The sequence below is a fragment of the Ictidomys tridecemlineatus genome, chromosome 9, assembly GCF_052094955.1.
Source record: "Ictidomys tridecemlineatus isolate mIctTri1 chromosome 9, mIctTri1.hap1, whole genome shotgun sequence".
NCBI lineage: Eukaryota > Metazoa > Chordata > Mammalia > Rodentia > Sciuridae > Ictidomys > Ictidomys tridecemlineatus.
In genome coordinates, this window is record NC_135485.1 from 68555240 (window position 1) to 68577096 (window position 21857).

Below are 21857 nucleotides of genomic sequence, written 5' to 3' on the forward strand. Positions count from 1 at the left end.
TTTTACTTTAATGCATTTCAAAATAAGGAATGGATGTATTCTATATATTCATTTGTTCATATATTCAGTCATTCTATATATTAATTTCTTCATGTTTGAAGAAACATGCTTTAAAAACACAAAGAGTTTAAAAAAATATTTGATCCTTAAAAAAAAAAATACCATCCTGAGGGCTGGGGATATAGCTCAGTTGGTAGATTGCTTGCCTTGCATGCACAGGGCCCTGAGTTCAATCCCCAGTGCCACAAAATAGATAGATAGATAGATAAAAATAAAAAACCACCCTGAGACAGAACCACATGTGGCAGCTTCAATAAGGCTACCTAACTAGATGCAGCTGCTACATTATACCTGTAGGTTGTGGGGTACCCACAAACACTTCCTCACAGGAAAAGAATACTCATGTGATTATAACTGGTCTGGCATGAAAATGGGCCCTCAATTCATTTTCCTGTCTACAGATCAGACTGCTGACCCTTAGCAGACACAATCACCCCCTCAATGTTGAGGGTGCTTCTGAGTCTATGGCAACCCCAGGGCAGGACCCAGGCTACAGACTGCAGTATCAATGGCATGAAGCACCTCCTTCTAGTCTTTGGTGAATTCATCTCAACTTCAGTGGAGGAGAAACATTCACACATGTCTGCTTTTCTAAGACTCTCATCATGCTCACCAAAACACCTCTGCTCACAGGAGAATGAGAGGGAATTTACCCAGTGAGGAAGTAAAAGAAAGGCACCATCAGACTATTCACTGGAGCACATTTTCCTAATTCTCTTCCTGGGTTGTCACATCATCTATTATGAACATAAAGTAAAATGATAAACTAATAAGATTTTTTTCACTAATACATCAAAACGTATAAGGCAAGTAAAGTAAATGGTTTGTTTCCCAAGGGTCAATGTGGGTGATTTTGCCTTTAATTCAAAAGTATTGACCTGGTTCCAACTATTACTGAAATAAGTTTTGGAAGGAACAATGAGAGTTACTTTATGAGTACAAAAGAAAATTTCATCATATAGTTACACCTCGTTAGTGATATTTAATTTCAATGATGTTTAGCCATTTTTCAATATCAAATCTGTCCCCAGAGTATGACAACTTGCCATCAAAGAATATGGTCAAAAGATGAGAAAAACCTTTGAATATAATTGAAAAAAATGGATTCAAACCTGCTTTGAGAACTGTTAAGCTAATTTAAGGAACTGATTCTAAAGGGAAAATAATTTTTAAAGTATTTTGGGGAGAGGAGGCTTTTAACACATTTTATTGCAATATAATTAATATAGCATAAATGCCCTAAAAGTGAAAAACTCAGTAGTTTTTACTGTACTGACAAAGTTGCACAACCATCACCATTATATAATTTTAGAACAATTATATCATCCCAAAAGAAACTTGTATCTATTAACAAATTTTCTTTGGGTCCCTCCTCTCCCCTTGCCTGTAGCCCCTGACAAACACTAATCTGACTCTTGTCTCTCTGTTTTTAACTTTTCTGAACATTATATATAAATGGAGTCTTAAAATATGTGGGATGTTTTAAAGTCACAGTCTCCAATGGAGAATACTGACACCTACTTATTTTTTTCAATGACCAGAAACACAAGAATACAGTACTTCAAAATGAGACACAAATTTTTATTATTAGATATCCGTTATATGTAAAGATGGTTACCAGGTAATCAGTGCAAAACATTTGTTGATAAGTGTTTATTCCACAAGGAAAATTAAGAAAACCTGTGAGAGCTTTACTCAGCACCAAGGGATGTTGGTGGCAGAATGCCAATAGGTGTTCTGATTCCCAAACTGAAATATTTTTGCTATATCCTGTTTTTTAAATATTTTAAAGAGTCTACTGGCCCACAGAGGATTTATTTGCAATTATTTTCTCATAATATCTCCTTTATGACATGTACAAGATAGTTGGCCAAGAGAGAGAATACAGAAACACAATGTTCAAAAAATAAAAATAGAAATATTATGACTAACTAATATTCTAGAAAGAATCACAGGCTCACGATCTCACTCTGAGAGCATAAAAGTGCTTTAATTTAAAAAATGCAAATTTTTACATATAACTCAATATCTTTATAAAAGAGGTTTATTGAACCATTGCCCATATATTGTGATAAACCAACAAGGAGATTTGAATTAAAGAACAGGACTAGATTATACTTTCTCCTGTCTCTCTCATCTTCCCTCTTGCCTTTGATCTTTCCTTCTACTATCTCTAGATGCCTGGTACATCTGTTAGCATTGGGATACAGCCAGAAACAAATCAGATTTGGTCTTTGACCTCTTCACACCTTTGATATTGCATGGAAGACAAATAGCTAGTTTCAAGTTAGAACATAAAGTGAAGTAGAAGTACAGCAAAATGTATTTTTCACACAAATGATTATAAGTAATCTTCATTTAAGTAATTACAAAGACTGTCAATCTTTATACTTAACATTATCAATAACCTGTTTCTTATCTGAGATGGCATACAATATCTGCAATCACATCTAAAAAATTTTTAGGTATAATTTGGTAATGACAAGCACTCCTAAAGTGATTCTTTTCTTGTCCTTAACAGAAATATTTAAAAATTTGCCATTTTTAAAAAACAGTTTGAACTCTTTAATATATAACACATATAATATTATTGTAAAATATTTAGTTTGCTGTTATTTTGATAATGTTAGGCACCTCTAAAGTGATCCTTTACTTGTCCTTAACAGAAATATTTTAAAATTTACCATTTTTAAAAAAGTTTAAACTCTTAATATATAACACATATAATATTATTGTAAAATATTTAGTTTACTGGAACTGCCATCAACTGGATGAAAAAAGAACAACAGAATTTTTGTCTAGTAACTGGAAGCTAAAAGTTCAAAATCAAAGTGTTTGGGGGGCCGTGCTTCCTTTGAAACTGTAGGGGAAGGACCTTTCCTTTCTTTTTCCTACATTCTGGTGAATGGGAATCTTTGCTGCCAATTGGCTGAGAGACACATTATTCCAATCCTCCAACTTTGTGTGGCCACCTTTCTTCTCCATGTGTTGGTCTCGGTGTACAAAATTGCCTTTTTTGTAAGGACAATAGTTAGACCTTTCCCAATGAGGGACTTTTGAGTTGATTACCTTTTTAAAGAAGGTCATGTTCTGCAGTACTAGGGATTAGGACCTCAACCAACAATCCAACTGGTGACAGCCCCCAAGCAGAATGATACATTCTTTATTGACTATTGTATAAAATAATTACTTCTGAAGCTCTTCACTCTGACTTTTGTAAATGATTTTTTAACAGCAAATATTAAAGTCAGACTATACCAGGACAGTACAGGAAGGGGATTGAGGGAGAGAAAGGAGGGATGGAAAAGGGAAGGTACTAGAGAATAAAATCGACCAAATTTTACTAGGTGCCTGTATGACTTTATCACAGTGAATCTCAGTATTATGTGTAATTATAATGTGCCAATTAAAAAATAGAAGGAGTACCAGCTAGAAGAGGAAGGGGATTAGAGGGAAAAAGGAAGTAACTGAAGAAAGAAATTGATCAAATCATGTGCATTTACAAATATGTCATAATAAATACTATTCTAATGTATAATTATAATGTACCAAAAACATTTAAAAATAAAGTCAATCTACAAGTTAGGGGAAGCTGTGGATTATCTTTTCTATAACTGTAGTTTTTCCTTCGTTTTTCATGAGGAAGCACCCTGGAAAAAATAAAGAAGAATCATTGAGTCATTTTTTTAATGAGTAATAATTTCCATTACTTTGAAAAGAATCTGACAACAGTGGAAAATTCATCTACTTGGTATGTCACTGAACTAAATTTTTATTCTTATCATGATCAAAGGTGTTCTGTATGCTTTTATATCCAAGTGACTTCAGCACATAGATACCATAAGAAAAGCACATAAAGAAGGCATTGGGAAATGTGAAGTCAGCTCTGCTATGAGGAAGAAAAATAGTGGATAGCTGAGCTCAACAAGTGTTTGTAAGTGCAGTTATGTGCAGATTCCATACTAAGCAGTGGGAGGACACCAAATTGTACATAATATGTGGTCCTGCTGATAAGAAGTTTTTCTCCCTAAAAGAAAAAATAAGGTAAATATTCAAAATCTGTAACACAGGATACTTTCAGAGAACAGTTGGGGAACAGATTTGATTCCAGTTGGGAAAAGGAAGAATGAAGTAGAAACTTGAAATAGAAGTGTGCTCTATTTCCAATAGTCAAAAATGGGATAATTGTCATCAAAATACTTATTTTAGGTATTCCATGCTATTTTTAAGTATGGAAATACTATTTTTGTGATTTAATACTATAACAAATTTTAAAACTGAAGTCCAATCTTTCAAGCTTAAGATATACTTAATGATGAGGAGCATTAAAATCTTGAATTCAACCAATATGCACTCATTTTGAAAGGTTTTATTCACAGATAATCCTCAAGATGACAAAGTAAATGGGTTTTATTCACAGATAGTCCTCAAGATGACAAAGTAAATGACTATAGATAAAGTGAACTTCTGTTTCAAGAATGGTTAGTTCAAGGACCAGAGTGTAACAATGACTGCATTTAAGTTTTCATAAGTAATTATGCATCAAAATCTCCACCTATAATGAAATAAAGAAAACAAAGACAAAAAAGTACTTTCTTCAAAAGAAGAGTTTGTTATCAATTAAAATATCTTCAAAACACACCAGCATACACTCACACATACAAAAATTGTTTACAACTGTGTCTTCAAAGCTATCAAATAAGAAATGGATTAATGTACAACTGGTATTTAGTATTAACATGTAACTGCCTCACCATGTCCCCACTCAGGCAAGGTCAGAATTATATATATGGAAGTCAATGTAAACAATTAATAGATTTTTATGTGTAAATATTGTAATATTCTAAAGATAAAATATATATTTTTAAATCTTATAATTATTCTTTTTATTTGTAATTGATGTTAGCTTCTCAAAATAACTTAATTTTAATCATTGGTATCTCCTGCTACATAGGGGAAAGATACTGGAGACCTGGCTGAAAGGCAGGTTGTATCTGATGGGAAAAGTCACAAGGAGAAGTGGCTGGGAAGAAAATGTTTTTTCTACATCTCACATTTCTGGCTGGGTCTAAGAATTAAACTGACAAAAGACAGATTAATAGGAAAAAAGCATATACATTTTGTTGAACATTTTTGCATGCACATGGGAACCTTTTTAAGAAAAATGAAAACCTGAATTGGTTAGGACTGGAAGTTTATATAATTTTAAAAATTGACATAATAATTGTGCATATTTATGGGGTAGAGTGTGACCTTTGATACATGTATACAATGAGAATTATATATTTTTTAATAAAAGAACACCAATTCATGGAGAAATAACAGGACAAAGGAGAAGGAGTTTAATCTTTTAGGGGCAGTAAATTATGAGAAAGTGACTAGGAAACATATGGTAAATTAATTGAAGATAAGGATATTTTTTTAGGTTTGTTAGCATAGTTCCATTTCAGCATTGACTTCAGCCTCCAGGTATCAGAATGTTCTTCTCTTCCTGGTACAGCCAGGGCACAGTTCTCATGGGAAATTTTGTGACCTGCTTTTAATTAGAAAGGGAGAGGGCAGAGAACCCTTCCTGCATCTACTGCTTCTTAAGTGCTTTTAATTCAAGAGGATTAACATGCCCAAGTTCTATATACTGGGATGGCATGCCCAGGATCCTGTTAAGGCCATGGAAGACTTCTGAGCATCAGAGCCACACAAATGGAGCCATGAGGGCAGACTGGAGAGGTCCACTGTAAATGATGCAGAAACCAAATGGTTCAGCTCCTCTGGGGTTTTGAGCTGAACCACAAGTAACACACTGAATATTGATGTTCAAGAAATGGACTCCACTTACTGGCATATAAAAGGCTATATGTGAAGACAAGTCCACACTTTTAGTGACCTCATCTTGGCCATTCTCACATCTCCCCTTCTGTCATCAAATCTCCAAGTCTACCTTCTACAAGGACACTTCTGATTACATTTAGAATGCACTCAGATAATTATCTGATACTCTATCTCAAGATCTTTGATTGCATCTGCAAAATCCCTTTTGCTGTAAAAGGTCTGAATGATTGGGATCAGGAGGTCTTTGGGGATCCCTATTTGGCCTATCACACCTGCCTTTTTCTGCCTCAGTCTTTCCTGTGCAATCTAAACCTACTCTTCCCCCTGAAAATTTCTTTCCACACTATTTTTTCCCTTCCTCCCATGACTGCCTCTATTGGGCACCTCAGTAAGGCAAACAACTGTATGGATTTTACCTCGACTGAAGGAGGTCCTAGGGCACTAGACTTTCAGTGTGAAAACTAGAAAATTGCCAGGCAAGCTAGGATGAATCAGTACCTAAGTCTCCATCTGTCTTTCCATCTCACTCTCTATGTGGCACTTGTCACATGGGCTTGCAATTTATAACTCTCAGTTCTCTTGTCTTTCTCTTCTCCTGGGGTATGGACAGGAATGTGTTTCTTTCATGGTTATGATGCTCCTGCCTCAGTTTCTGGCCCTTGGCAGGTGCTTCATAAATGAATAGATGTTGGCAGAGTTTGTGGTATAGCCCTGCAACAGGACAGAATCTAAGCAAAGTGGAAATTTTCCATCCTGTAACCAGAACAAAACCAAAATGAAATAGAACACTAATATCAGCATGATGTGCTACATTCTCCTGGGTACTTTTTTTCTTTCCTTTTCTCATCTGTACTTGCAAATCAGAGTGAAATGAGGCAAATTTCTTTACAAGGACCCAAATATCCACAGTTCTTGACAGAACACACTGTCTCTGAACAAACAGAGGTGCTACTATTTACAGCTGATTGCTTCACCACTTGTCTTGCCTATTTTTTAAACACCTCTTGCCATAAGCAAAGCAGATTGAAAATATATCTGAGGTCAGGTTCTGGAAGTCTTCCGATATTTCTTCATTCTCTTAAACACTCACAAAATTGATCCATTCTTGGGATTGGCCTCCCAAAGACTCGGCAGGCAGCTGGAGCTCAGGCTTGTGACTCTGATATCACTTCTCCCTGGGTGCCCTCTAGCCAAATTTGTTTACCTTTATGAATGTGTCCTTGGAAAAAGGTGCCTTGCAGCTTCATCAGACTTAATGGAAAAGTCACCAAGGTAAACATTAAAAAAGCAAGACTCAAACAAAGACATCATTGAGCCAGAGCAATTAGTTCTCTGAACCAGTTCTGAGAAAAGTCATTTCTATTGCTGAGAAGCAATGCATTTATGCCCTGAAGCCAACTATACCTCTAATGCTATGAGCAACAGTATAAATGACCCTAGAGAGAGGAAGGATGTGAAGAGCCAGAAAGAACAAAGTGCCCATCTTCTTTTCTCCATATTTAAAAAGAGAGAAACCAGAAAATCAAAACCTATGTTACACAAATGCAAAAAACAGAAGTTATATAAGAAGATGAGATATTCCTAATGAATGAGAAATGAAATTTGGAATTTTTAAATGAAAATCACCTATATTTTATCAGTAAATGTCTAGTTCTATAATGATTAACTATGCTTTTCTTACAGCAGTGAATCACATCAACCAAGGCGAAGAATTCAGTGCAAATGTAATTAGAGGGAGATATTCGGAAGACCCCCAAATACAACATTGCAGATAAAAGCAGACATATTTTAGTTTGTGAAAAATATCTTAAATTCTACCTAAATAAGTATATTATATAATGTATAATAAGGAGGAAAAGCTCTTAATGTTTCTCTTTATGAAATGTAAATATATCTAAGTGAATTAATCTGAAATCTCCCTAGATGTTGATAAACCATAAGGGTTATGGCATCTGAGTGACCTATCTATCCAGATGCAGCCACCCTAACCCTGATTTGAGTCCTGAGTGTGCAACACTTTAAGCTCATCCCATTGTTTGCCTGCAAATGAGTCACTGAAGTGACACTTGAACCAACAAACTCACTGAAGAATTATCTATCAAAGTGCTATTAATTAATTTTGCTAATTAATAAACTGCAAGGTAGACTTTCAGAACAGCTACACAGGTAACCAAGATTTCCTGAGCTTTCTGTGCTGTTCAGATAAAAGGATATAAAGCTGCTTAAACCGAATAAAGAAAGGAAACATCCTTTCTCTCCTTCTCTTTCTGACTCCTGGCTCCTTCAGATTAAAAATTAAAAATGAGACTATTGAAGCTGGTTTAAATACATAATCTCTTTTATCTAACCATGAGAAGAATTAGAAGTCCCAAACAAGGTCATGTTAAATGTTAACTTCTACCAGGAATTGAGGCTGAAGGCTCACTGCAGAACAGGAAGTTGCATATTGTAAATATATAGTCAAGTTGCCTCTGTTATTTTTACAAAATACCAGATGGATTACTAATCCTAAACATTTCTCTTTCTCTCTCTCTCTCTCTCTCTCTCTCTCAATGCACAAATAACTTCTTATTTTGTCTTAACAATAAATTTTGTTCTTTATGCTTACTTTTTATTTTTTTGAACTTCTAAGTCAAAGTTTACTCCTTTGACTCTCCAACATCTTCTCTTAGAACTCTAGGATTTTAGAATCATCTAAGGCACTATCGCCAGATAATTTTTCAATTATATGAACTGGTAAAAGTTTCTCAAATTTTGGTAACCAATTTAAAATTTGCCAGTTTTGTACTTTGGTACATTAAAAAACAAGACTATAGAAAAAAAAGGAACTATCAACTACCATAAGCATCATTACATACATGAAAAGACATTTTCATTCCATAGTAAAGTAGAAGGCTATAATATAATGAGGAAAATATAAATGTATTCAGGGCTCAGAGATGGAGAGAGAATGGTTAACAGGTACAGAGGGGTAGTAGAGAGGAGGAGTGACCTCTACTGTTCTATGGTACAGTAGGATAACTACAGCTGACAACAGTTAATTGTATATTTCAAAATAGCTAATAGGACTTGAAATGTTCCCAGAACAAAGAAAGATAAATGTTTGAAATGATGGATATGCCAATTACCTTGATCATTACACATCTTGTGTATGTTTTCAAATATCACACTAAATCCCATATATGTACAATTACTATATGTCCACTAAAAATAGAAATAGTGTTCAATCCCCAGAACCACAAAAAAAATAGAAATAGTAAACACATTTGAATAAATTGTTTTCTGATAAACTGACAAAATTATTTCTTCTTTTAATCATAGTTGGGTAGAATTTTGTCCCGAATGAACATTGATCCACAGATCAGTTTGGAAACCACTGATCTAATTGCTTTTCCTAATCTTAGCCAGGATCACTTGGCTAAGATAAGTATGGTAATTGGCTTTCCTCTGGTAACTATTTTGCTATTTATATTTATCCCATTCCATCAAGCTGTGAACCTCAGTTATATATAGGAAAATTTATTTTTAAAAACCATTATAAAAATTGGAACATAATTATCTCAAAAATGAAAACATAGATTAAAGTTATGTCTCCTCGAAATATTTAAAGACAACATTCCAACATAACAATAATTATGACTGTTGGTAACATAATGAATACATTTTTCTGTTTGGAAGTTTCCAACATCTTTCCTACAATGTTTATATTTCCTTTTGTAATCACAGGAATCAACTACACACTTAATCCTGATGAATACAAAGAAGTCCAGTATCAGTTTGTGTTAGTACGTTATACAAACACGCTCTTTTTATTTTCTTTTTTTAAAGTGCCACAGATGTGTCCTTTCAAATAAGTTGACACTTTCATCTGGGTTTCATCTTGGTTGACTTGTTTGATGAAAATCCAAATCGCATGCCATTTAGTAAACTTACCCACATGACCATGCTCTGAAATATAGCACAACACTGTTTGTTACAAAAACGTTGAGAAACACAACTTTTGGGGGAGAGGGCTCAAAACATCCCTTGACCAACATTTGTGTAAAATACATGTGCCAAAAATTATAATGACAAAAAAAGAACCAGATGTCAAACATTCCAGCAAATTACAATCTGTACTCTAGAAACACTTCCACTGGGAGGAAAGACACAATTTGAGTGAATGTGTACTTTCTGTTTTTACAATGCAAAACAGGCACATATTATACAAGTGTATGCAATGGTATGAGTTTTAAATGCTCAAATGTGAAAATCAGTAACTAAATTGTTTATAAATCAATGGAAATTTGAGAATAAGATAGAAAAATTGTACATTTTATTTCACTTGCCACAATTAACTGTGTTGAATTGAAAAAGAAGGGGAAGCTAAAACAACTGAAGAATTATAGGAGAAAGAATGGAATTAGTAGCATCAAAATGTCTATAGACACTCAACACTGTTAATAGAGTCTTGGACTATGTAAATAAATATCTTCCATCACAATTACATGTTTTTAAAAATGTATTACTTATTTAAGTTTTTATCACAGAATAATTTAAAAAGGCAAGTATGGGACATAAAATAGAGAAGAGTATGATACTGTAAAAGGATTATTTGAATGCAAGCTTAAAATATTCAACCCAAACAGGAGTAAGTAAAAAGAATTCCTTGATGCATAAAATTGAAATATTAAGGAGATGGCTGGCCCCTGTTGTGACTGGGATCTAGAAATCCATATGACCTCTAGGATGCCCTTTCTTTCCATTTCCTGATTCATCTCTTCTCAGCTTTTAATTCCATGTTACTCAGAGTTCCCAATTGCAAGGAACAGAAATCAACTATTGCTGAGGGCCATTACCAAGTAGGAATGACGCATCGAAATTTCCTTGCCAAGCGTACCCCATGCTGCTTAGAGGACATTTGATGGGACATTGCATGCATGCTTTAATAAGGTGACCTTGCTCAAGGACCAAGGCGGATCCGGGTTTAGAGCTGATCAGGTTTGAGGAAGTAACGGGCTCCTTGAGTTTAAGGCGTTGCCAATTTAAGATAATGGGTTTTGGGGAAGTTGGAAGTTGAAGATTATTGCTGGGATTAGGGTGTTCCTGCTGCTTGTTCCCGTTGAGTTCTCGGGAGATTAAAATGGGATTTGGAGATAGCCTCGTGAAGTAGGTGAATTGTGCGGGAGACGGAGAACGCGATTGTCCCTGGACCTGTGTGGAGGTGGTGTGAGAGCTGGAATAAAGAATTGCTGTTTGAACCTACAAAGCTGTGAGTGCCTCGTGATTCTGGTGCCAAGCCGAGACCTTGGCAAACTATGGCTAATTAATTTATTGAAATAGCTTAGTTAGCCTACACCATGTTTGGAAAAGCTTGAGAAACTACTTTGGGGCCTTGGAACCAACACACTGAAAATCATGTTAAGAAGCAGCATACTTGGGGCTGGGGATGTGGCTCAAGCGGTAGCGCGCTGGCCTGGCATGCACGGGGCGCTGGGTTCGATCCTCATCACCACATAAAAATAAAATAAAGATGTTATGTCCACCGAAAACTAAAAAATAATATTAAAAAAATTCTCTCTCTCTCTCTCAAAAAAAAAAAAAAAGAACCAGCATACCACAGATACAATCATCAGCATAACTGGATACAAAAGTCCCAGGTACTGGATGCTCCTTCTGAATCTGGATGCTCCTTCTGAATCCATTGCTATTGGGGAATCTAGAAAAATGATTGAGCTGCTGCTGTTACCACCTTCCAGGAATACATTTGTTCTTCTTTATTTCTTTGGCTTCCGATTAAAAGTCTGACGAGAAAGTCTGATTAACAGATCTTAGAAAACAGTCAGCCCAGGGCAAGAAAGCCCATGGAGGTCTTTTACAAATAAAGTATTTAAACACAGAGGTGGCCTCATAAGTTCAGAAATTCTTCTACATTCTAGAGTTGCTCCAAAGTGCTAAGTGGCCAAAGCAAATAAAAATTTATGCCACTGCTTTTTTTCTGAAGCACCATATGCTGTCAAATGACTGCTGGCAGCTTCAGAATTGTTTCTTCCTGCCTCCATTTCAAATCCTACAAAGATACCCTCTGTGCTTTTCTCAGTACACCTGGAAAACCACCTATCTCCCACTGGCCCTGATAATACTTTCTGCCCAAATCTGAACCAATCATGTGCATGGTTGGGGGAATGTACTGATTGGCCAACACAGAATCACATGCTTACCCCTGAGGTTGAAGGTGATGGTAATTCTACTTGAAGCATTTGAAGCACTTGTTCAAAGAGCGGGATGTATGTAGTTCCTCAGAGAGAAATTGCTGAATAGTTTCCAGAAGAATAAATGGATAGAGAGTCAAAAGCAACAAATGTTTCCTACAAATATTTTAACATACAATTTAAGTCTCTTAGAACCTCTAAGAAATGGAATAAAATTATCTGGTCAGAAAATGGGCTTTGATTTCAATGACCTTTGATCATTCTAAAAAACTAATTAGAGTAATGGTAATACCAATAAGTTATATGTTGCTAGGTTATTCTCTTATTACATATTATATGTATATATATATATGTATATACATATACATACACTCATAAGTATTCACAATCTTATGCTTTGTATTATTACCTCACTTTAGTACATCAAAGATCTGAGGCACAGGATGTTAAATAGCTCAGACAAGGTCAGATAGTGGGTTGAGTAGAACAAATGGAATTTGAATCCACACAATTTGGCTCCAGGATTCATTCTCTTACCTATACCCTATAAATGCTAAAGAGAGTGAATTACCTGTCACTGCTAGTCTTTAAGAAAAATCTGGTAGTAAGGGAAATGTAAAAGGTCTTTTGCTATTTAAAGAGTGATGAATGATCCTTCCCTTGCCTCCTCTGTCTGCTAAATGCAGAGAAATGCCCTGTGAATTATTTCTTCATGGTCCAACAGTTCAGGTTCTGATGTATGTGTGACTCATGTTTCCCAGGCTGGCCCTATTTGCTAATATGCTCTAGTTCCTGCAAAGAGAGCTACTTCTGGAAGTTTGTGGCCTGTCTGGGTATGAGCAGTTATCCCCCACTCTAGCAATTCCGCAGCAATGCCTAACCATTGGCTAAAGAATACTCATCTTGAGATTTCTAAGCAGTTTCTGTCATCTAGGGCTACTCATGGATCTACTGTCTATAGACAAAAATGCTTTGCCAGCCTGGTTGAACAGCCTTTCATTTCCCTTTCCCACACTCATGTGGTACCAAAAAGAAGCCACAAATCTTTCTGAAAATTTTCACACAAATCTGTGAGTCATAGTAGAGATAGTACTTGAAAGACAATCTACCAATTAAAATTTATTATCAGTTTCCATATTTGTAGCAAATTTTGCTCTTTCTAAACCATTCTCATCATGTCAAACACTGAACTTGTGACAGCAAAATTAATGATGTCTGTGTGTACTGTAGACACTACTGTTTCCTTCCCAATAAGCTACTGCCTCCCTCTTCTTCCAGTTGACAGATACCTGTTCCTGTGACAGAGGCTTACAATGTGAGATTCATTTGTTTCTGCTATAAGACCATTACTGTAAATCATTGTTTCTGCAAAATCAGGCCTCACAAATAACAGAGTTCATAGGAAAAATGAGTTAAAAGTAGAAGATTCAAACCTGAGCAACTTTTAGCAAGATCCCTGACAAAACTAATGTGTATTTCCAATTACAATTTGGACAATCCTAGCAGGCAGCTCAGAACTTTGGGACTCCTTGGGGTATAATAAAAATGCGTTAAAACAATGTGGACTATTCACTTATGGTTCATGCTTTTTTCTGTATATGTTATACTTCAATAAAAACTTGCTTTAGAAAAAGAAAAAATATGGAAAGTGTCCTGGAGTTCTGGAACAGAGAGACCACTGCTGAAGTGGCATAGAAGAAAGAGAAACCTGTCATAAGCTCAGAACTAAATAAGGCTTGGGAATAGCAGGTTCTGCCCTAGGAATGAAACCCTGACTGGTTCACTCATTTTTAACTTTCTCTAAAAAAAGGTATATATTTTTTTCCTGCCTGTATAGTTGAGGGCTTTTACTTTCCTGATGAAGGTAATTCATTCTTTCCTTCTAGGCTTCTATATTCTGCTCTTTTGCTATTACCAACCTGACTTCCACATTATATTGACATCGTTTCTCTATTTACCAATGTGTGTGCACTAATTCATTTCTTGGAAATGAATATTGTAGCAAAGCAGACTGTACTCACTCTTCTGACCTTTCTTGAGATTGGCAATGACCATGTGATCTGGTTCTGACCAATGAAATATTGGGGGACTCAGCTGAAATAGCCTCAGGAAGAGCCCAAAGCTTTCCTTTCCTTCTTAGACACTTTGTCATGTGAGGCCAGATTAATACTTGGAGCAACAGCTGCCACTTTATACCTTGATGAGAGACAATGCTGTCACATTGAAGATGGTAAAGAAAAGCAATAAAATAGTTGGGGTCCTTCATGATCACATAGACACTAAAATAACCCTGGGGCTACTTATCTCCAGTTCAAATATTTAAGCCACTTTTTGGCCTTATACTCTTCATCTGCAGCTGAAAACACACCAGTCCCCTTTCTAGTGTTTTCCATACAGAATTCACTTTTCTATTCGTTTTCTAGGACTTCTGTAGCAAAATATTGCAAACTGCGTGATTTACACTTTGGGAATTTATTCTCTCATAATTATGGAGACTGGAAACTCAAAATCAAGTTGTTGTCAGGATTGGTTCCTTCAGAAGGTAGTGAGGTAAGGATTATTCCAGACCTCTCTCCTTGACCTGAAGATGGCCATCTTCCCTCTATGTCTCTTTACATCATCCTCCTTTCATGCCTAGGACAAGTTAAGGCTGGAGAATTGGGGGAATTGCCGCTTCATAGCTATGTAACTTGGGTTAAATATTGGGGGCTTTTCTAAACCTTAGTTTTCTCATCTGTAAAACAGAAGCAATAACCTTCCATATAGGATTATTATGGATAATAAATGAAATATTGCAATAAACTACTTAAAATAATTATAAGCACAAAGAAAGCACATAATAAATAACATTTATTATCACTAATAAAGAAGCCATACATCTGAGAGATTCACAGCAAAAACTTGGGACCAGATTTTACAGGAACAGTTAATTTTCTTTTTTTTTTAATATTTATTTTTTAGTTTTCGGCGGACACAACATCTTTGTTTGTTTGTGGTGCTGAGGATCGAACCCAGGCCGCACGCATGCCAGGTGAGCGCGCTACCGCTTGAGCCACCTCCCCAGCCCCAGGAACAGTTAATTTTCATGTTGGTGTCACAACCAATTTGACAAATAAATTCAAATAGAAATGTCTGTATATCCCTCAGCATCTTGAATCAAAAAGCCTTGTTCATTTCCCAGCAATCCCTACTGAACTTGTTGCCACACAGAGCTTCAACAAAATGAGAAACTGACTTTCAGTCTATAGATACCCCTTTTATTTATTTATTCATCAACATATTTTCCAAATAGCTACCCTGAGCCAGGAGCTGTTCCAGAGAGGATGTATGCATCAGTGAACAAATGCAAAAAGATTCCCACCCTCCAGGGGCATATATTCCAGCAAGGAAGTGAGCATGATATGAAAAGCCTTCAGAAAACTCTAAAAATATCATTAATTATTTAAAGCCATGAATCGATGAGTTAGTAGAATCCAATATAACGGGGATCTGGAATACAAAAACTAATATGCCCAATAATTTATAAATCTGAATCTCAAAATCTATTAAGACATTTGGGGTAGGAATTTATTCACAATAACTGCCACATGAGGATTACTGAGATTGCTTACCAGTAATGAAAAGAATCCATCCTTGCTATCCATTTAACTCTGCTGGTCTCATTGATATTCTGCAAAGGAAAACTCATTCTGGACATGAACAGTGTTGATTAATGGCAAGCCCAGGAGATGCCCTGAGAATAGAATAAAAATTAATAGAAGGCCCTGAGAATAAGAATAAAAATTCTTCAAGTTTCTGCTCTCCTCTTAGCTAGCTAAATCCATTTATGAAACTAGAGGGAAGTTAACATTGCCTTTTTTTGCGGGGGGGGTTACTGGGAATAGAACCCAGGGGTACTCTACCCCTGAACTACCTCCCCAGTCCTTTTTATTTTTTTATTTTGAGACAGGGTCACTAAGTCTTGAACTTAATGATCATCCTGCTTTCTGAGTAGCCAGGATTATAGGCACATGCCTGAGTTGCCTTTTTGCTTCCATACTACAACATTTCAGCCAGTGATTAGTTTGTTGTCATGAAATCCAATCTTTATAGCATTTTTTTGAGTATCCATGGTATCTATTCTCAATTTCTGATGCTAATAAGAAATAATCGATTTCTACTCATTCACCTTATAAATGATATTCTGGGAGAAACAGTTTTACTCTTAAAAGGAATGAAGCACAGAGTGATTGTTAAAATTGTTCTCTATTTTGTTATACAACTAGAGTTTCATTGTAACTAATTTTCAGATATGACTTCTCAGTCTGATAAATGTAATAACACTTTGATGACAAAGAAAAGGAGCTCCATAAATTACAGTCCTGAGTTGCTTAATTTCTGCAATATATTCTGAAAAATGCACTATTAGGTGTCATAGTACAATCATAAAATATACATACACAAACTTGAATGGTGTAGCCTACTATGCTATGTAGTGTGTGTGTGTGTGTGTGTGTGTGTGTGTGTGTGTGTGTGGTATCTATCTATCTATCTATCTCTCTATATATATGTACATATATATTAACATGTTATTGCTGTTAGGGCCATGAAAAACAAAACAACAGAAAATTAATCAAGCACAAGAAAAAATGATGCAATAAATAGGCACAGTAAGTGTGATGTATGAGGCAGCTGCTAGTGTACTACAACATACTGTTTTATAATAAGTTTCATTTTTTTAAGTGGAGGAATATACTCTAAAGTGATAAAAATGCATAGCATAGTAAAATATAACTAGTAATATAATCATGTATTATCAAATATTATTTATTGTATGCAATTGTATATGCTATGCTTACATGTGATTGGTGGTACAGTAGGTGTGTTTACACCAGCATCACCACAAATATTTAAGTAACACACTGAGCTTCAACAGGATGAGATGATAGCGATTTTTCAGCTTTATAATTATCTCATGAGGCCACCATTGTTGTTAGAGTCTGTAAACAAGTCAGGATGGCGCCTGGCAAAATGCCAGAGGGAGTGCTTTGTGAAGTAAAGCCAGCGAGCCATTAAGTGTGGAGATTTCTTATTGGTTGACTGATGTATCTAGTTTATGCTAATTAAGATAAGCTGTGTGGAATGTATAAATACCTCTGTTGTCCTACAATAAACGGCTCCTACTCCTGCTGTATCAATGTACACAAGTTGTTCGTCACCCTCCTGGGTTATTTTGCTGCAGCCAGACTGCGGCACATTGTGTATGTGGTCTTATTACCCCAAACAGCCTCATGCAGCATGTGACTCTACAGAAAAATCATCGCACTGCTGCACAGAAAAAATACTTAATCAAAAATCAGTCTACTGTCCTGATAATTTGATTGATAGTCTATGATAAATTAGAAAAATAAAATAAAAGTATGATAATTTTAATTACAAACTCTTTATGAGATGTCCAAGGTTATTAGGAGTACATTTGTTTATATGTAGTTGTGATAATAAGTAAACAGTGCTCAAGAATAAAAGAAAATGATCTGTGTATGTCAGGAAATACTGTCATATATATGATTACATGGAGAGCACTGGCCTCTTGAATGCCTTGACTAAATTAATTAGGCTGTTCAAGTTTGGTCATAGAAACTGTATTGCTAAGGCTCTGAAAGAGAGGATATACAGAAAGAATAAGAGAGAGGGAAAAGGAAATATGGAATTATTCAAGAAACAGATACTGCATGGTAGTGAGAAAAGAAATACCATGTAATGGGATAGGCAGAGGGGAATTGCTTTTTAAAATTATTTTTTATTGTGTCCCTACATCTAAAGGAATGAGTGAAACATAAATGTATCACAAAATGAATCATCACAAAATAATTTCTCATACAACTACAACCTTAGCCAAAAAATATTACAAAAATAAGATTTTGTGTTTTGAAAAGAGCAGGAAAATTGACACTTAGCTAATTGTATTAGTCAGTTTTTCACTATTGTAACAAATATCTGAGATAATCAACTTATAAAAAGAAAAGTTTATTTTAGTTTACAGTTTTGGAGATTTCCATCCATGACAAATTAGAACCATTTCTTTTGGGCCAAAAGATGCATATCACAGCAGGAAGCACATGGCAGAGCAAAACCACTGACCTCATGGTTGGGAAGTGAAGAGAGAGAGAGAGAGAGAGAGAGAGAGAGAGAGAGAGAGAGAGAGAGAGAGAGAGAGAAGGAAGAAGCTAGGATGCCACAATCCCTTTCAAAAGCATGTCCCAGTGACCTAAAAATCTTTCACTAGGCCCCATGCCTTATAGGGTCCACCACCTCCCTATAGAGCCAGGGACTGGGGACCAAGCTTTTAGTACTTGGAAATTTGGAGGATATTCCTTATCTAAACAACAGCACAGACCAAGAACAAAAGAGAGAAGCCTAAAATAACAAACACCAGAAATAAAGAAAAACCTCTATAAGTGATGCAACAGAAACAGAAAGGCTTATAAAAGACTACAATGAATTATTATATATCAACAAACTAGTGTAGGCAAGTTCACTCTGTCCCTCTGAAGGTAGGATAATTTAAAGCTATTAAATAAAACTATTAAATAAAAAATATTAAATCAAAAGCTATTTTTATTTAAAGCTATTAAATGAAAAATATACAGATTAAAAAGAAAATGAACATAGCAAATTTATTAACATATTGAAAAAACAGAAACCATGCACAAAGTATAATGCTCAAAGAAAGGTAAAAATAATTGTAAATACCCTCTTCTGACCAGAGATAGAAGTGAAGGTATAGGCAATTTTAGAGTGATGGTAAATTATTTTTAAGGAAATTATTTTAAATTAACACGTCTAGAAGAACAGACAAAAGCCTAAGGCAAAGTTATTCTAGACTCTAAATGTGATGTTTGACTTTCAGTCTTCCTTCCTGTGAAATGAGATTGATCTCCTTTCACTAATGAATTTCAATATGAAGACTGAAGGCAATTGTGTTCCTCTTTTGGCAGATCTAGTCAGATAGATAAGGAAACTTTGCAGAAAGTCTCTCCTTGCACTGGAGGGAGAGAAACAAGGAAAGGTCAAAAGGATTAGAAATCTGAGGCAGCTTATAGGCCTTTCTGTGTGTCAAAGGCAGATTTGGGGGTATCACTTTCTAAGCCCAACTGTAAAAAAAAATGGATAACTTATTAGAAACATGCAATTTATCACGAATGAGTCATGAAGAAATAAAAAAAAATAAATAAACAGACCTGTAAACAGTAAGGATATTGAATCAGAAATCAAAGATCTCTTGAGAAAAAAAAAAGTGAAGGCCCAGATGTGTTCTTTGGCAAATTCTACCAAATACTTTAAGAAAGATTACAATCAATGCTTCTTAAACTCCTGAAAAATATCGAAGAGGCAGAAAACAGCCAATCTTCTTAAAGACTGACAAAATTCAATACTCTTTTTGATAAAAAGTACTCAGCAAACCAGGAATAGAAAAAAAATTCCTTTAGCATAAAAAAGATCTTCTATGAAAAGCCTACAACTAACACAAAACTGAAAGCTTTTCCTTTGTGGTCAGTGTTATCGTTTACATATGAGATATCCCCCAAAAGCTCATGTGAATAAATTCAAAAGGGTTCAAAGGTGAAATGATTGGGTTATGAGAACCTTAACCTAATCACTATATTAATCAACTGATAGCAAGTACCTGGATGGTAACTCTCGGAAGGTAGGGTGTGGTTGGAGGAGGTGGGTCATGGGGACAGGTCTTTGGGGTTTATATTTTATTCTTGTTGAAAAGAGCGCTCTCTCTCTCTCTCTCTCTCTCTCTCTCTCTCTCTCTCTCTCTCTCTCTCTCTCTCCTTCCTGGTGCTGTGTTTCCAGCTGCTTTCCTTCCTTTGTCACTCTCTTCTGCCATGATGTTCTGCCTCCCCTTGGTTCCAAAAGAATGGATTCAGCCATCTATGGACTGAGATCTCAGAAACCATGAACCTCTAAATAAACTTGTTTTCTAATTATTCTTTTCAGGTCTTTTGGTCACAGCAGTGAAGAAGTTGAGTAAAACAACCAGGAATAGGGCAAGGATGATCACTATTGCTACTCTTATTGAACAAAGTATCAGAAGTCTAAGCCAGAGCAATTAAGAAAGAAAAAGAAATAAAAGCCATCCAAACTAGGAAGAAGGAATCTAAATTATCTCTGTTTGCAGATGATATAATATTATTTCTAGGAAATCTTTAAGAGTCCTCAAAAAATCTATTAAAATAAATTTAGCAAAGTTAAAAAAATAGGGAAAAACTGGATTTGGCCATGATGTCTTGGATACAACACCTAAAACACAAACAACAAAAGCTTAAATAGACAAAAGGGACTACATCAAAATAAAAAGCTTTAGCACGGCAAAGGAAACAATAAACATAGTGAAGAAACAACCTACAGAATGAGAGAAAATAGTTAAAAAACATGTACATGAGAAATGATTAACATCCAGAATATACAAAGAACTCCTACAACCCAGCGGCAACAACAACTACTATAACCCAAAACACAAAAAACAAAACAAAAAAAACCCAAAAAACCCACCTCATTAAAAAATTGGCAAAATACTTGAGTTAAACAAATGGCCAAAAAAGCATATGAAAAGATGCTCAATATCACTGATCATTAAAAAAAATGAAAGACAGGGGCCAAGACCGTGCACCCAACTGAGAAAAGTCTTGGTGGGGATGCATGGTGTAACATCTCAAGAGAGCCAGCACCATGGCCTCGAGCTGCAAGGCTGGCCAGTCCATTCTCAGCAGTGACCTGGCCAATTTAGTGGACAAGTGCCTCTGAATGCTAGAGACTAGACTCTGGGGCAGTTATCTAAACCTGACTATAATATATGGGCATTTTGTTCCCAGCATCACCTTTAGTCACCCTGTAGTAGAAAGCCTCTGAAAGCAACTAGGCCAGAATCCTTCTTTGACGTGTACATGACGGTGTCCAGGCAAGATAATTAGATAAAGTCAGTGGCTGTTGCAGGAGCCATTCATATACTTGCATCTAGAGGTTACCTAGAACACAGGAGCTTTGATTGAAGACATCTGGGAAAATGGGGTGAAGGTTGGCCTTATCATCAAACCAGTAACTGCAGTTTAGTATTTGGCACCATAGGCTAATCAAATAGGCATGGCCTTCATTGTGACAGTGGAACCTGGGTGTGGAGGGCAGAAATTCAAGGAAGATCTGATACCAAAGTTTCATCGTTTAAGGACCCAGTTCTTCTCTCTGGACATAGTTGTTGAGAGTGAAGTAGGTCCTGATACTGTCCATAAATATGCAGAGGCAGGAGCTAACATGGTGCTGTCTGGCAGTGTCATTATGAGGAGCAAAGACTTCAGATCAGTGACCATTGTATTAAGAAATATTTGCTCAGAAGCTGCTCAGAAAAGGTCTCTTAATCAATGGAATTACAAGGAACCCAGTGTTTCTGATCATGAAAACTTTTTACTGGGAAACACGACTATTGACTGCCAAACCAAATCTCATTTGAGACAGTACTGATTTTCTGAGTAATTTTTCTTTCCAATGATGAAATATATTATGCAGAAAGTTCTAAGAGGTTAGAAATTAGGTGTACAACTACTTTATTTTTTGTAATGCAATTGAAAGTTCAATGTGGTGAAAACCTCTGTTTTTACTAAGACAATTGATTTTTATAAAAAGTAAAAATATGGGCTGTACTAAAGTTACAAAAAGAAATGTATCATAATGCATAAGATAGATATTGCTATTAATTTTTTTCTCTGTGTTTTTAAAAATAATGCTCTATTATTT

At 35.6% G+C, this 21857-nt stretch overlaps 1 pseudogene; it reads left to right on the top strand.

The window, feature by feature from the left end:
• Nucleotides 1-20798: 20798 nt before the first annotated feature.
• LOC101957597 (ribulose-phosphate 3-epimerase-like) lies at nt 20799-21584 on the top strand (annotated as a pseudogene).
• The last annotated feature ends 273 nt before the right edge of the window (nt 21585-21857 follow it).